Source organism: Eleutherodactylus coqui, chromosome 8 (assembly GCF_035609145.1).
Source record: "Eleutherodactylus coqui strain aEleCoq1 chromosome 8, aEleCoq1.hap1, whole genome shotgun sequence".
NCBI lineage: Eukaryota > Metazoa > Chordata > Amphibia > Anura > Eleutherodactylidae > Eleutherodactylus > Eleutherodactylus coqui.
Genome location: NC_089844.1, coordinates 54,586,381 through 54,603,177, shown reverse-complemented (window position 1 = coordinate 54,603,177; position 16,797 = coordinate 54,586,381).

Genomic DNA, 16,797 nt, shown 5'->3' with positions numbered 1-16,797 from the left:
TCTTTGGTAAACTTACTAATTCAAAGCATTATGGAAATGATCAGAGATCTAAATAAATTGAATAAATAAATAATGGAGTTCCTTAAACAGATTTTTTATGGTTAAAAAAAAACAAACAACATTTGTTATATTTTATAAAAAGAAAAAAAAACGCCACAATCACGATATCACTGCAATAATCATGTCCCATATAATTACATCAATACTGTCACTGTTCAAAACCCACTACAATAGGATCAACATTGCCAATAATACCACTGCACAGTGACCACATATTACCCCCCCACTTAGTGACTGCATAATACCACCACACTGTTACTAAATATAGAGCACTACAAGGACCAGTATTACCAATAATAACACTATATGAGGACCAAATAATATCTCAGACCATGACCACATAATACCACCATGGTGTTGGTGAAAAAAAACACACAATACAAAATCCATTATTACCCCCATACAGGAACCAATAGCAGTAGATACCAGCTCTACACAGGTGCTCTACAGACCATATAAGTGATTATAGTACCGTTGTTCACTTTCCCTTTTCCTCTCTCACCCTGCACAGACTGCCATAACGACTTCTCCTGGTCGCAATTTGTTTTTTGAATTTGACATTGACATCTATGACCCCTAGGTTTTGCAACAACGTGGCTTCATCTTCCAACCCTTTACATTTTCTCCCCAGAGAGTAATAAAATGCCACCCATGGTGCCCACACATAAATAGTATCCCTCTTTTCGTGCTCCCTGTAGGCCCCACACAGTAGTGCCATTTTTAGTGCCACAAAACAGTAAAAGTATCCCTCATAGGATCCTACTCTGTAATAAAGCCTATGCTGGTCTTGGCCCTCACTCTGTAATAATGTCCCTTTTAGGTGCTCTCTCAGTAATAATCCCTCAAAGGCCACCAGTCGGTAATAATGCCCCTCATAGGTCTACTTTCAGTAATAATGTATCTCATAGGCCGCACTCAATTGCAATGCCCCCCATAGCTCTCCACTCTATAATAATAGCTAGAGATGAGCGAGCACCAAAATGCTCGGGTGCTCGTTGCTCAAGTCGAGCTTTCCGCGATGCTCGCGAGTTGAAGGCAATAGGCGACTCGAGCATTTTTGTATATGACAGTAACAGTATAGACAGACCCCAGTAACATTTCATTAGCAGAAGTATAGGCAGACCCCTGTAAAATTTATGTAGCAGCAGTATTGGCAGACCCCTGTAACATTTGTGTAGCAGCAGTATATGCAGACCCCTGTAACATTTTAGTAGTAACAGTATAGACAGACCCCAGTAACATTTCTGTTGTAACAGTATAGATAGAGCCGAGTAACATTTCTGTAGTAACAGTGTAGGCAGACCCCAGTAACATTTCTGTAGCAGCAGTATAAGCAGACCCCTGTAACATTTTTGTTGCAGAAGCATAGACAGACCCCTGTAACATGTATGTAGTAGAAGTATAGGCAGACCCCTGTAACATTTCCGTGGCAGCAGTATAAGCAGACCCCCTGTAACATTTACGTGGCAGAAGTATAGGCAGACCCCAGTAACATTCTTGTTGCACAAGTATAGGCAGACCCCTTTAACATTTATGTGGCAGAAGTATAGGCAGACCCCAGTAACAGTTATGTAGCAGCAGTATCGGCAGACCCCAGTAAAATTTCTGTAGTAATAGTATAGGCAAACCTCTGAAACATTGGGATACCATGAGCGTAGGCCGGAAAAATTAGTTGGATAAGAGTGTAGGCATGAGCACGAAAAATTAGTGTACCAAGAGTACAAGTGTACCTCTGAAAAATGTATCAACCGAGAGGGCAAGTGAAACCCATAAACATTTTTTTAAATATACAGCTCACTGTTGCTTAATTTGTAAAAGAGCCCGGAGGCAGCCCTGTTAAAAAAATTGGTTGATGTTACAGTCTCAATACTTTTGAAACTTTGAAAACATTGGTAGATGCAGATGAGCCTTTTGGGCCGCAGAAAAATTGGCCGTTCAGCGTGATGACATGTTGTTTCTGGAGGAGGAGTAGCAGGAGGAGGACTAATGTCAGAGACAGATTGACAAAGCTAAATGCCCCCTTTTACCAGTGATAGAGAAGAGTGCTTTTATCTGCGGTTGCAGCAAAAAGAATCTAGGTTCCACTGCTCTCCGCCGGTGGAAAAGAGAAGTCAGGGGAAATCCAGGCTTTGTTCATCTTTATAAGTGTAAGCATGTTGGCACTGGCAGTTGACAGGCGGTTACGCTTGTCCGTGATGATTCCCCCAGCTGCACTAAACACCTCTCTGACAAGACACTAGCGGCAGGGAAAGCCAGCACCTCCAGGGCATACAGCGCAGGTTCATGCCACGTGTCCAGCTTTGACACCCAATAGTTGTATGGAGCAGAGGCATCACGGAGGACGGTGGTACGATCGGCTACGTACTCCCTCACCATCTTTTTTCAGTGCTCCCTCCGACTCAGCTTTGACTGGGGAGTGGTGACGCAGTCTTGCTGGGGAGCCATAAAGCTGGCAAAAGCCTTGGAGAGTGTTCCCCTGCCTTCGCTGAACATGCCTGATCTCCGCGCCTCCCCTGCTACTTGGCCCTCGGAACTGCGCCTTCTGCCGCTAGCGCTGTCAGATGGGAAGTTTACCATCAGTTTTTCCACCAGGGCCCTGTGATATTGCATCACTATTGAACCCCTTTCCTCTTCGGGAATGAGAGTGGAAAGGTTCTCCTTATACCGGGGGTCGAGAAGGGTGTACACCCAGTAATCCGTAGTGGCCAAAATGCGTCTAACGTGAGGGTCACAAGAAAGGCAGCCTAACATGAAGTCAGCCATGTGTGCCAGGGTACCAGCATGCAACACATCGCTGTCCTGACTAGGAAGATCACTTTCTGGATCCTCCTCGTCCACAGGCCATACTCGCTGAACAGATGGGAGGCAAGCAGCATGGGTACCCTCTGCAGTGGGCCAAGCTGTCTCTTCCCCCTCCTCCTCCTGCTCCTCCTCCAAAATGCGCTGAGATATAGACATGAGGGGGCTCTGACTATCAAGCGACATACTCTCTTCACCCATCTCCTGTTCCGACCGCAAAGCATCAGCCTTTATGCTTTGCAGCGAACTTCTCAGCAGGCATAGCAGAGGAATGGTGACGTTAAATGATTGCAGCATCGCCGCTCACCATGTGGGTAGACTCCTCAAAGTTTCAGAGGACCTGGCAGATGTCTGCCATCCAGGCCCACTCCTTGGTAAAGAATTGAGGAGGCTGACTCCCACTACGCCGCCCATGTTGGAGTTGGTATTCCACTATTGCTCTACGCTGCTCATAGAGCCTGGCCAACATGTAGAGCGTAGAATTCCACCATGTGGGCTCGTCGCACAGCAGGCGGTGCTCTGGCAGATTAAACCGATGTTGTAGGGTCCGCAGGGTGGCAGCGTCCGTGGTGGACTTGCGTAAATGTGCGCAGACGCGGCGCACCTTGCCAAGCAGGTCAGACAAGTGCACGTAGTTTTTCAGAAACCGCTAAACCACCAGATTGAAGACGTGGGCCAGGCATGGCACATGTGTGAGGCTGCCGAGCTGCAGAGCCACCACCAGGTTACGGCCATTGTCACACACGACCATGCCCGCTTGGAGGCTCAGTGGCAAAAGCCAGAGGTCGGTCTGCTCTGTCAGACCCTGCAACAGCTCGGGGGCCATGTGCCTCTTGTCACCTAGGCTGAGTATTTTCAGCACGGCCTGCTAACGCTTTCCCACCACTGTGCTGCCGCGCCGCGCCACACCGACTGCTGGCGACGTGCTGCTCACATTTCTTAATTGAGAGGTAGAGGTTGCGTAGGAGGAGGAGGAGGGGGAAGGTTTAGAGGAGGTGGCATAGACCGCCGCAGATACCAGAACCGAGGAAGGACCCGCTATTCTAGGTGTGGGTAGGACGTGTGCGGTCCCAGGCTCTGACTCGGCCCCAGCCTCCACCAAATTCACCCAATGTGCCATCAGGGAGATATAGTGGCCCTGCCCGCCAGTACTTGTCCACGTGTTCGTGGTTAAATGGACCTTCCCAGTAACCGTGTTGGTGACGGTACGATTGATGTTGCGGGAGACGTGCTGGTGTAGGGCTGGGATGGCAAACCGGGAAAATAGTGCCAACTGGGGACCGAGTAGCGTGGGACCGCCGCTGCCATCATGTTTTTGAAAGCCTCAGTTTCCACAAGCCTGTACGGCAGCATCTCCAGGCTGATCAATTTGGCAATGTGCATGTTTAATGATTGAGCGTGTGGGTGCATGGCGGCGTATTTGCGCTTGCACTAGCGACAGCTGGACGCTGCGCTGAGAGACATTGCTGGATGGGGCCGAGGACAGTGGAAGTGAGGGTGTGAGTGCAGGCCGGGAGGCGCTCGTGCCCGTGTCCTGAGAGGGGGGTTGGATCTGAGTGGCAAGTTGGGGCACAGGGGGAGAGGCAGTGGTGCGACCTGGAGGCAGTGAACGGCCTTCGTCCCACCTTGTGGGGTGCTTGGCCATCATATGCCTGCGCATGCTGATGGTGGTGAGGCTGGTACTGGTGGCTCCCCGGCTGATCTGGGCGTGACACAGGTTGCACACCACTGTTCGTCGGTCGTCCACGCTCTCACTGAAATACATCCACACCTTTGAAGACCTAGGCCTCTGCAGGGTGGCTTGGCGCGAGGGGGTGCTTTGGGAAACAGTTGGGGGAGTCTTCGCTGTGGCCCTGCCTCTACCCCTGCCCACCCCACTGTCTCTTCCAACCTGTCCTGCTGCTGCACTTGCCTCCCCCTCTGAAGACCACTCCTCAGTTGGCTTAGCGAACCAGGTGGGGTCAGTCACCCCATCGTCCAGCGGCTCTTCCTCCGAATCCTCTGTGCGCTCCACCCTTGGACTTACTGCCCTTACTACTACCTCACAGATAGACAACTGTGTCTCATCATCGACCTCCTCACCCACTGAAAGCTCTTGAGACAGTTGCCGTAAGTCCCCAGCCTCATCAACCAGACGCCGGGAACTTACCAAAGGTTGGGCAGTGGACGGCGTAGAAGTCTGGGTGGTCGATAGATTGCTGGATGCACTTTCTGCCATCCACGACAGGACCTGCTCGCACTGCTCATTTTCTAATAAAGGTCTACCGCGTGGACCCATTAGTTGTGAGATGAATCTGGGGACCCCTGAAACTTGCCTCTCTCCTAATCCCGCAGCAGTCGGCTGCAATACACCTGGATCAGCAGCTCGGCCTGTGCCCACACCCTGACTTGGACCTCCGCGTCCTCACCCGCATCCATGTCCTCTAGGCCTACCCCTACCCCTCAGCATGATGTATTTCGAATAGAGCAGACACAGAGCGGTCTGAATAATTATGCGATTAGTGGTGTGCAGTTGTAGGCTCACAGCGGTTATGTAACGCACACTGCAGGCCGAAAAAATGATACGCTAGGCTGCCAAAAGGCCTAGCTGGGTAATAGTGAGCCACTACAACTCCCAGCAGCCACGCAGTAAACTGCACACGGTCACAGCCAGCCCTAAGGAGGAGGTTTATTTCAGATTTTTTTGAGAAAGCCAACAGCCTATATGTCTTTCCCTCTATCAGCGGCTGTGGCCATACGCTGAAGTTGACGGGACGCACAGAGCGGTGTAAAAAATTATGCAATTATTGGCCTGCACTTGGAGGATCACAGCGGTTATGTAAAGCACACCGTAGGCCGAAAAAAATTATACGCTAGGCTACAAAAAGGCCTAGCTGGCTAATAGTAAGCCACTACAACTCCCAGCAGCCACGTAGTAAACGGCACACAGTCACAGGTAGCCCAAAGAAGGACCGTTGGGGTACTTGTTGACAGGATTCTACACTACCACTGCCCCTGCCTCACCAGTACTGCCCCTATACTCTGTATGATTGGCTGCAGACTGAGAACGCAATAGTCTGCAGAGCCCAAGATGAAAAAAAAAATTTGTGCAAAACTGCTCCTAGCAGCCACAACAGTAATGCACACAGTCAGATGTGGCCCTAAGAAGGACCGTTGGGGCTCTTAAAGACGCTAACAGTAGCCTAAGACTCTCCCTATAGCAGGAACACCACTCTCCCCAATCCACTCTCCAGCATGTGTCTCAGGCGAGCCGCAGGCAGGACTGCTTTGAATACTCGGCAGTCACTTGATCTCGCCAGCCACTCACTGCAGGGGGGTGGGATAGGGCTGGAACGTCCCAGGAGGAAGTGGTAATGCCTTCCCTGCATGTCTATTGGCCAGAAAATGGCGAAAAACATGCAGGGAAGGAAATGGAATTGACTTGAGTACTGCATGGTGCTCGTCTAGAGTAACGAGCATCTCAAGTACCTTAACCCCTTAGTGACGGAGCTTTTTTGCTTTTTTTCATTTTTGTTTTTTCCTACTCCCTTTTAAAAAATCGTAGCTCCTTTATTTATCCATCGACGTCGCTGTATGAGGGCTTGTTTTTTGCGGGACGAGTTGTATTTTTCAATGGCACTATTTATTGTACCATATAATGTACTGAAAAACGTTTAAAAAATCTTAGCGGAGAGAAATGGGAAAAAAAAACCGACATTCCACCATCTTTCGGTGCGTCCTGTTTCTACGGCGCACAAACTGCAACAAAAACGACCTGATATTTTTATTCTACGGGTCAGTATGACTACTACGATACCAAACTTATATAGTATTTATTTTGCTGTAGTACTTGTATTTTTTTTTTTAAGATATTTAATTTTTTTCAATTATTTTCTGCGGTCATTTTGTACACTCAATAACTTTTTTATTTTTTTGTCGACGTAGTTGAGCAAGGGCTCAATTTTTGCGGGATGTCCTGTAGGTTCCGATAATATCAATTTGTAATACATACAACTTTTTGATCGCTTTTTATTGCATTTTTTCTGGAAGACAGGGTAACTAAAAAAGTGTATTTCTGGCATTATTTCATTTTTTTTTTGGACGACGTTCACCGTGCAGGAAACATAATGCACTACTTTGATAGATCGGACTTTTACAGACGCGGCGATACCAAATACATATTTTTATTTTATGATTTAGATTTTTTAGTAATTGATATGGCAAAAGGGGGTTGATTTAAACTTTTAGAACTTTTTTTTACAATTTAAAAAACTTTATTGATCTTTTTTCTTACTTTACTTTGAAGTCCCCCTGGGGGACTTTAACATGCGATGCTTTGATCGCTCCTGCAGTATGACATAATGCTATAGCATTACGTCACACTGCTTTTTTACAGTCAGTCTATCAAGCCACCCTGTGTGGATGGCTTGATAGGCAGTCTGCTAAGGCAGCCCTGGGGCCATTCATTAGGCCCCCGGCTGCCATGACACCTGCACGGCTCCCCCGATCTCACCACGGGGGAGCCGTGCGGGACCCCCAAACAGTGTTCGGGGGATTTAAATGTCGCTGTCAGAATTGACAGCGGCATTTAAAGGGTTAATAGCCGCGATCGGTTGAACAGCTGAGCGCGACTATTGCCCGCGGGTGTCAGCTGTAATAAACAGCTGACGCCCGCGCTGTATGGAGGGAGATAGCGGCGCTACCTCCCTCCATATACGTCCTGCAACAGCAGGACGTAGTTTTACGATAGCACCGTCACTAAGGGGTTAATACTCGAGCGAGCATCAAGCTCGGACGAGTACGTTCGCTCATCTCTAATAATAGCCCATAGGTTCACATTGTGTAAAGCCCTTCATAGGCTGCTGTTCTGTAATGTTCTGTCTCCTACACATATACATATACACACACACAGACACACACATAAACTGCTTGTTTTGTGTGTTGTATACAAATTCACAGTTTTGGTCCAAATTGACTGAAACTTCACACGAGCCTTCTTTACCAGGTGACAAATACTGGTGTAATTAAGAATCCGAAACACACTGACTTCCCATGTCATTTTTGTTGCCCGTAACAACCAATCATAGCGCAGCTTTCATTTCTTATACCGCTGAGGTAAAATGAAAGCTGCGCTGTGATTGGTTGCTATTTCTTATACCGCTAAGGTACAATGAAAACTGCGCTTATGAAAACAACTAATGAGCTTAATGAACATTTCAACTAAAAACGGGAATTTTTCTTACCGATAATTCCCTTTCTTGAAGGCATCATGACAGCATACACCTGGAGGTTGCTCACCTGCTGACCTGATGGGACAGGAAGAGGCAGAACATAAAAGGCACCTCCCCTCCACCAAACACCAGTGTGTTCCAAATAACCACAGTGACAGTATACTTAACCAGAAGGTGTGTTTTATTGGCACCGCACACCTTAGACAAAGAAATCATAAGCATACACATTACCTCATGTGTTAAACAAACAAGGGTAACTGTGTCGGTAGGGGGGGGGGGGGGGAGCCCGTATGGTGTCATGAAGCCTTCAAGAAAGGGAATTATCGGTAAGAAAAATTCCCGTTTTCCCTCCGACATCATGACAGCATACACCTGGAGGAATACCAAATAACTGGCATGGGCTTTTTTAGGGAGGGATTACTGCTTGAAGCACCTTCCTCCCGAAGGTTGCATCCTCACTAGATTTCAATGTCCAGCCTATAAGGTTTAATAAACGTATGACTAGAAGTCCACGTGGCTGCGTTACAAATCTGTTCGATTGAGGCGTGCGCTCTTTCTGCCCAGGAAAATGCCACCGCCCGAGTGAAGTGGGCTTTCAAACCTTCTGGGGGAGGAATGCCCCTGGCCTTGTAAGCCTCCTGGATGGCTCTTCTGAGCCACCTGGCTATTGAATCTCTAGAAGTAGCCTTCCCTTTGGCCTGCCCCTGAAACTGAACGAAAGTTTGTCAGTCTTTCTGCAACTTTCCGTTGCCTCAAGGTACGCTAATGCAGCTCTTTTAACGTCAAGATTATGGAGCCTCTGCTCCTTTTCGTTTTTAAAATTTAGACAAAGGCTGGAATGACTATTGGCTGGCCTCCGTGGAATTCTGACAAGACTTTGGGTTGGAGGGAAGGGTCTAAGGAGAATACGATCTCATCAGGGTGCATAGTCATATATGGGGCCCTTTGCAAAGGGCCTGAATTTCACCCACGCACATAGCCGACATAACTGCTGCAAGGTGGGTTACCTTGTACGTCAGCAAGGCGATGGATAGGTTTCTAATAGGTTCAAACGGGGGAAAATCGCAGAAGGCCTGAAGGACTATAGTCAGATCCCAGGGGGGGCACCATCAGCCTTATGAATCGATGCAGTCTACTCGCCCTTCTAGGAAATTTCCTGATCCCCTTGTGGTCAGCAAGCACGAGATCAAAGAATGCCCTCAAAGCCACTACTTGGGCTTTGAGGGAATCCGGACTCAACCCTTATCCGGGCCTGCCTGGACGAAATTTAAAATTTTTTACGAATGTCTGATTGGATGTCCTGACCCATCCATTCTGAGAATTTTTTCTCGACTTTGGAATAAATCTTTTCCATCGAGGGCATAAGGCTCTCGCAATTAGTGAAAACCCTATTAGATGATAGACCCTTTTTTAAGAATTTTACCCGTTCAAGATCCAGACTCTAAGCCTGAACTTGTGAACCTCCAGGTAGAGGAGAGGACCCTGCAGCAATAGGTCCAGTCTTGACGGAAGATGGAGAGGCTCTCCCACTGACAAATCTCAGGAGAGGAAACCAAGGTCTTTTGGGCCAATAAGGCGCTACTAACGTTACTGACAGCCTTGGCCGCAGTAATTTTCTTAGGAGTAGCGGAATCAGGGGTAAAGGGGAAAAAGCGTAAGCCAAGTCCCAAACCCAGGGGTGAGAGGGGGCACCCGTGCCTAAGGCTTGTTTCTCCGAGTCTCGGGAAAAGAGAAGACGTCAATTGGTATTTGCGCTTCACACAAACAAAACTATTTCGGGTACCCGCTATTTGTCCCGAGTAGGCTAAACACTTCGGGATGGAGTCCCCAACTCTCCTGCGTCCATTTTCTTCCTGCTTAGAAAGCCTGCGACTGAATTCTCGGCTCCTTTTATACGGAAGGCCGACAGTGACTTAGTTGTGAGTTCCGCCCATTGAAGGAACCTTCCCGCTAAATGCTGAAGTAGAGGATTCCTGGTGGTACCCTGGTGACGCATGAGTGGCACTGCCATCATGTTATCGGAAAAAATCCTCACATGCTTCATCCCTAAACGGTTTGCAGGCGACGTCGGGTTTCCCAAACCTCATTACGTTCTCTAACGTTAGATAACCTGGATCTCTCATGAGGGTCCTATGTACCCTGTATATGGCCACCTTCAAAGGTGACCCCTCACCCTTTTGCGCTGGCATCAGTTATCGCAGGGTCCCCATTAAAAGGTTGTCTGAGGACAACCGCCAGCGGAGTGAGGATCTAGCCCTAGTGGAAATAGGGATTGTCCTGTCAAGTGAGGACTGACTTGTCCCCATTCTGGAGGATAAGTGTCTGGAGATCACCGCTGTGGAACTGGGCCCAGGGAACCACTCCAATGCATGAAGTCATTAGCGCCAGGATCCGCATCGCCTCTTATTGAAACTTTAGATTTTTTATATAGAGCAGAACATTCTCTAGAATGAGCTGTTTCCTTAGAGGAGGAAGGGACGAACATTGGAGACAAAATCCAAAATGACTCCCAGGAATTTTTTCCTGGTGTCCGGATCCATGTTGGATTTCAAATCATTAATGATCCAGCTCAGACCCTTAGATAGCTGAAGTGTGGACCCCCAGTGTGACCTCAGAATAGTGAGGGGATCTGCCACCAGCAGGAACCATCTACTGAGCTATGCCCCCTTTCAGATGGGGGATGATGATAATCCCACGATCGTGCAGAAAGGCTACCATTTCAATCACCCCTTTGGAGAAGATCCGTGAAGCAGAGGAGATTCCAAAGGGAAGGCGCCATTCTCAGCGCAAATTTAGGAACTTTTTGCGAGTTGACATGTGATAATACTCATCCTTTATGTCAATCGTAGCCATAACGTTATCCCTACCAATCAGGGGGGTTGCGGTTCTGATAGTCCCCATCGGTGGGAGCCATCTGGTTGGGAACCAGAAAGAGAGGGGAGTAAAACCCTTTCCCCCATTCCGTCTTAGGGATGGGGATAACTGCACCGATATCCAGCACGATTTGTTCACCCTTAAGTAGAGCTTGCTCTAGGGTTGGTGCCTGGATGACGGTCGCGGTGGAACCGGAAGCCCGTACTTGGACCCAGGCCCACACAGTCCGAGGTTAAAATGAATCTATTTGGAGGGCGGGGTTCTAGCTCAAATCTTGTACCCCTCCGTCACCAGGCCTGCGCTTGTGGGATCGATTCCTGTCATTAGGATCGTTTCCCAGCATGTGGTAGGCACCGTCAGTAGCTATGTTTCTCCAACTAGTGCACAAGTGAACTAATCTTCTGCCGGCATGAAGATGCAGGTTGAGGGACAACAGTAAGAGCCTTACCGCTTCCTCCGGTCTTTCCATTCCCCACTTATGTTGTAGACGAGGGACATGGAATTAAGGCGCTTTTTGCGGGGTCTGATGACTAGCCGCCCCAAAAAGGGTAGGGTACACAACCTATTTTTGGAGGTTATGTCTCTTGACCACTACTTTACCCCTGAATGACGGCTGCAGTGGTGCCGGAAAGCCCGTCCTTGGACCCAAGCCCACGCAGTCTCCGGTTAGCTCCCAGATAAGGTACTTCCCACTGGGGCAACCGGGGCTGGCAGAAAAGATGCTCGTGTTGGATAGGGCTGCCACGTGGGTTCCGAAGCGGACCGTAGAAGCTGACCTAGTCAAACCGCCATAGAGCGAGCCACCAAGGTGGCCGCAATATTAGCTTTATAATGAAGCTGGACGTGGACCAAGCCTTACGCATGGTCATGTCTACTTTGTTGTCCATGGAGTCTTTTAAGTGGGACATATCCTCAGATGGTAGTCCAGTTCTTTTAGTGTCAACATTTGGCGTCTCCTCAAGGATAGCCACTTCATTGTCTGCAAATAAAGGACACTCCTAAAATTCTTTTAGAAATTAACGAAGCTTGATCCATACAATTCCAATCATTAAGGATCAATGGTTTAAGTGTGGTGTTTACAGGGAATGTAGATTTACGTTGTGGAAGCTGACTCGCAACATGACGTCCTGCACAGTGCAAGGTTTCTCTGTTAGCATTTTTTCGAAAACGAGATATTTTTTCTCCCCCTGCGACACTTCCAAGATCTTCAAGATCGAATTCTTCTGCCATGTCAGAGTCGGACTCTAACACTGCCGGAGCAGACCCTCTTGTGGCCCCTAAGGGCCCTGGTTGGAGGTCCGAGAGGTAGGACTGTTTCTTCCCGGACAACTGACTGGATTTCAGACATGGGGGAAGATTTTTCTTCCTGCAGAATTTTCGCTGAGCAGGAAGCGCATAATGTTTTAGAATAGCAGTCGTCAAGTTTTGTAAGCATACAGGACGCTTTTTACTTCTCCTCCTAGCCTCCCTAGGTTTTTGAGTATCCCTGTCGTACATGACAAGGGAGAGCTCTGTTAGTAAGGGAAGTGTAGTGCAGGTGTCTGTAGGTTGGCCCACAGGACCACTTACAGTTTGGAGATTCTCTGGGTCCTCTCTTGGCCACCATCCTGAGCTTGTGGGATCCATTCCTGTCCTTAGAATCGATTCCTAGCGTGAAAAGAAAAAACACCAGCCGACTTCTCCTGGTGCAGGGGCTTTAAATTTTGAATCTGGCGCCAAGCCGTGCCAGGCCACGCCCCCTTTGTGTGCTCCATTGAGGCCACGCCCTCTTGCGGAGCATCTGAAGTCACACTCCTTGTGTTCCGCCCACTACAGCCGGGACCCAGAGATGGCAGTCGCCGCCTGGTTGACGGCCGCGGTGGTGCCGGAAAGTCCGTCCTTGGACCCAGGCCCACGCAGTCCCCGGTTCGCACCCAGATGAGGTACTTCTCACTGGGGCAAGCGGGGCTGCCAGAAGATGATATCTTAGAGATGGCGGCCGCCGCCTGAATGACGGCCGCAGTGGTGCCGGAAAGTCCGTCCTTGGACCCAGGCCCACGCAGTCCCCGGTTAGCTCCCAGATGAGGTACTTCCCACTGGGGCAATCGGGGCTGCCAGAAGAGATGCCGTCGCTCACCGGTAAGTCCCGGAACCACCGGCATGGGACAACATCGCTGGAGCTCTGCCACTGCTGTCCTGGAGGGACAGAAAAAGCACTGGTGTTTGGTGGAGGGGAGGTGCCTTTTATGTTCTGCCTCTTCCTGTCCCATCAGGTCAGCAGGTGAGCAACCTCCAGGTGTATGCTGTCATGATGTCGGAGGGAAAGACATATTACTGAAGATGATTGGGCGTCAGGTTGATGTGCCAATTGCGCAATGCCTTACAAAGTTTTGATGAACTAATGATGTGGGGCCGCTGCAAAGTGGTGCAGTAACATCAGTTATTATTTAGAAGAAGCCTTCACAGAGAAGAAATAAAATTAACAATTATTATTCATTCGATTAAAAATAGGGCTCACAACAGTCATACAACATAAAAATGTGACCTGATACAAGGTAAGGACAGAAGGGGGGGTACTGTGTTTCAGAATCCTAAAGTATCCCTTATAATAAGGAAAATAATGTGCCCCCTTTAATACCCCCCCAAAAATATTTATGATAAGAGGACTTTAGAAAGCGTTTTTAAACAAACATCCAGGAGGTAAACAATTGTTGTCCCCCCGGAGGGTTATTATAAGTCACGATTGGGTGAAAGTTAATTCAAAGTTCATTTGGCGATACTGAATTCGTGGTTTAACGCGTTTCGCCGAACACGTATCGGCTCATCAGGAACCAATACGAATAAAGAGCATAATGAATTATGGGACTGCTCAACAGCCTGACCCAAACGAATAGTCAGAGAAACAACAGAGGAAAGTAGGCAGCTATTTCCTCTTATGAAAGCTGCTATAGTGCCTTAGTTGACGAAGTGGGGACTGCTGTATAAAAGGAGCTAAGATAAAGGACCCTGATATACTGCCCCAACAGGCAAATTGCATGCAGAGCGAACAGTCTTGGAAAGCCCTGCCACAGATGTGAGCGAGCTGTCGCATTGCTTCTACAGGCAGCAAGCCGTCGCATTGCTTCTACAGGCAGCAAGTCCCAGGATGCGATGCTGCTACATGAAAACATCACTTCCTACACAACTAATAAATACCAATATTAAAGGAAATGATACAAATATGTCACAGGATTGCTAACATTGGTATTTGGGTATCAATGAGGTTCCTATACAATATAAGCCTGGCTCACACAAACTGACTTTAAATGCCTATTATGCACACCACTGGCGTATGGTGAGGGGAAGCAGAGGTCGCAACGGCGACGCGGCCCTTGCGCTGAGGGGGCTCCAGGGGCCCTGCCATATTCACCATGCACAGTGCAGCGCTGTCGGCCGCATGATAGCTGAGAAGGGAGAGCATAGGAGAGACTGGAGGCAGCGCCGCAGTTCGGCAAGAGCAGAGGGGAGGGCTGTTACACGTGGAGTCGGCAGCCAATTACAGGCTGCAGACTGCCACGGCGCGGGCCTCCCACTGATAGGCTGCAGTTGTGAGTGGTCACAGCTGCAGTCTATCAGTTTCTGCCGGCCAGCGATTACCAGGGGGAGGGGCTTGTGCGGCTCTACTCACCTCAGGAGGCATATTAGCACTAACTGCTTTGGTTAAGCAGCGCTGCTGTTTAGAGCCACCTGATTGGCTCTTCGGCACCACGTGACTACACAGCATGCACGCGCATTGCCTTCAGCAGCCGTGCACTACACACTACAGTTAAGCAGACGTGCACTACACACTACACTTAAGCAGCACGAGGTTAGGGTTTAGGATTAGGCTTAGGGTTTAGGGTTAGGTGTAGGGTTAGTTTGAGGGTTTAGGGTTAGGTTTAGTGTTTAGTGTTAGGTTTAGGGTTGGGTTTTAGGGTTAGTTTAGCTAACCCTAACCTTAAACCTAACCCTAAACCTAACCCCGTGCTGCTTAAAGGGGTTCTGACATAAAAAAAAAAAAATTGTACTCACCTTGCCTGGCCTGGCCCGATCGCCAGGCATGTCCCCTCCAGCCGGCATCTTCTTCTGTGCCTTTAAAGCAGAGCAGGAGCGGTCAAAAAGACCCCTTCCTGCTCTGGTCCGTCCGTCAGGCACTTCCGAGGTGAACGGACGGACCCCCCACAGCAAGCACGTCACAAGCAGTGCTTGCTGTGGGCGGCCCGTCCGTCCTGCTGAACTCCGGAGTGCTGCGCATGCGCAGTGGAGACGCAGCCCGTCCTGACTCCTGTCAGAGGGCACCTCTCCACTGCGCATGCGCGCGATCCCGGAGCGGCGCGGCTCGTGCAGACAGAAGAGGAGGAACAGCGCCTGCCGGGAGATGACCCCCCCCGATGTCAACAACAACAGAACAGGTAAGCATTATCTTTTTATGCTTTAGCAGCCATTAAACCATGGGTTCCCTGGGTCCATTAGGCAGACCAGGGAACAATGGCTGCTAAAGCATAAAAACATTATTTGTGTCAGAACCCCTTTAAGTGTAGTGTGTAGTGCACGTCTGCCTAACTGTAGTGTGTAGTGCACAGCTGCTGAAGGCAATGCGCGTGCACGCTGTGTAGTCACGTGGTGCCGAAGAGCCAATCAGGTGGCTCTAATCAGCAGCGCAGCTTAACCTAAACAGTTAGTGTAAATATGCCCTCAGGAGCGATCCATGCAGAGCCTGTACAAGAGACTGCAGTAGGACCTGTGGCTGCAGATCACATGACCAGGCTCTGGACATGTGATCCAAAGGCGGGACTTTCCATTATAGGCTGCCCAGAGACTGCTGCAGAGGTGAGTAGAGGAGGAATTGTAATTATATATGTATAGCTGGTATACGTTATACCAGCTGTATATATATAATTATATACAGGAGATACACAGGTTACACCAGCATGGGACATACCACTATATACAGGGATATAGGGGGATATACATCCTGTATATAGTGAAATGTACCATGCTGTAGGAACCTGTGTATCTCCTGTATATAATTATATATATACAGCTGGTAGAAGCTCTACAGCCTGTATATAGTGATATACTATATTACTATATACAGAATGTATAACTTATATCAGCTGTACATGTATAAATATATACAGAAGATATCCAATTTTGGGAGGTTTCACATCTGCACTGGGGAATTCCGCTTTCCTGCTCCGTTTGGGGAGCAGGAAAGGGGAATCCCTGCGGAAGAACAATCCGTATGTGGACAGAACCGAATAGCGCCAAAAGGACTCCATATTTGGTGCCGGATCTGTGATGGAATCTCCAGCCAGAGGTCCCGACGCAGATGTAAGACCTGCCATACACCAGCATGGCCGATATCACTGTATACAGGGGATGTATATACTTATACATCTCCTGTATGTACCATGCTGGTGTCACCTGGAGATCTCCTGTATATAATTATATATGTACAGCTGGTATAAGTTATAGCTCTCCTGTATATAATTATATATCTACAGCTGGTATAACCTGGGTATATACCGTATATAATTATATATGTACAGCTGGTATAACCTGGGTATATACCGTATATAATTATATATGTACAGCTGGTATAACCTGGGTATATACCGTATATAATTATATATGTACAGCTGGTATAAGTTTATACCTCTCCTGTATATAATTATATATGTACAGCTGGTATAACCTGGGTATATACCGTATATAATTATATATGTACAGCTGGTATAAGTTTATACCTCTCCTGTATATAATTATATATGTACAGCTGGTATAACCTGGGTATATACCGTATATAATTATATATGTACAGCTGGTATAACCTGGGTATATACCGTATATAATT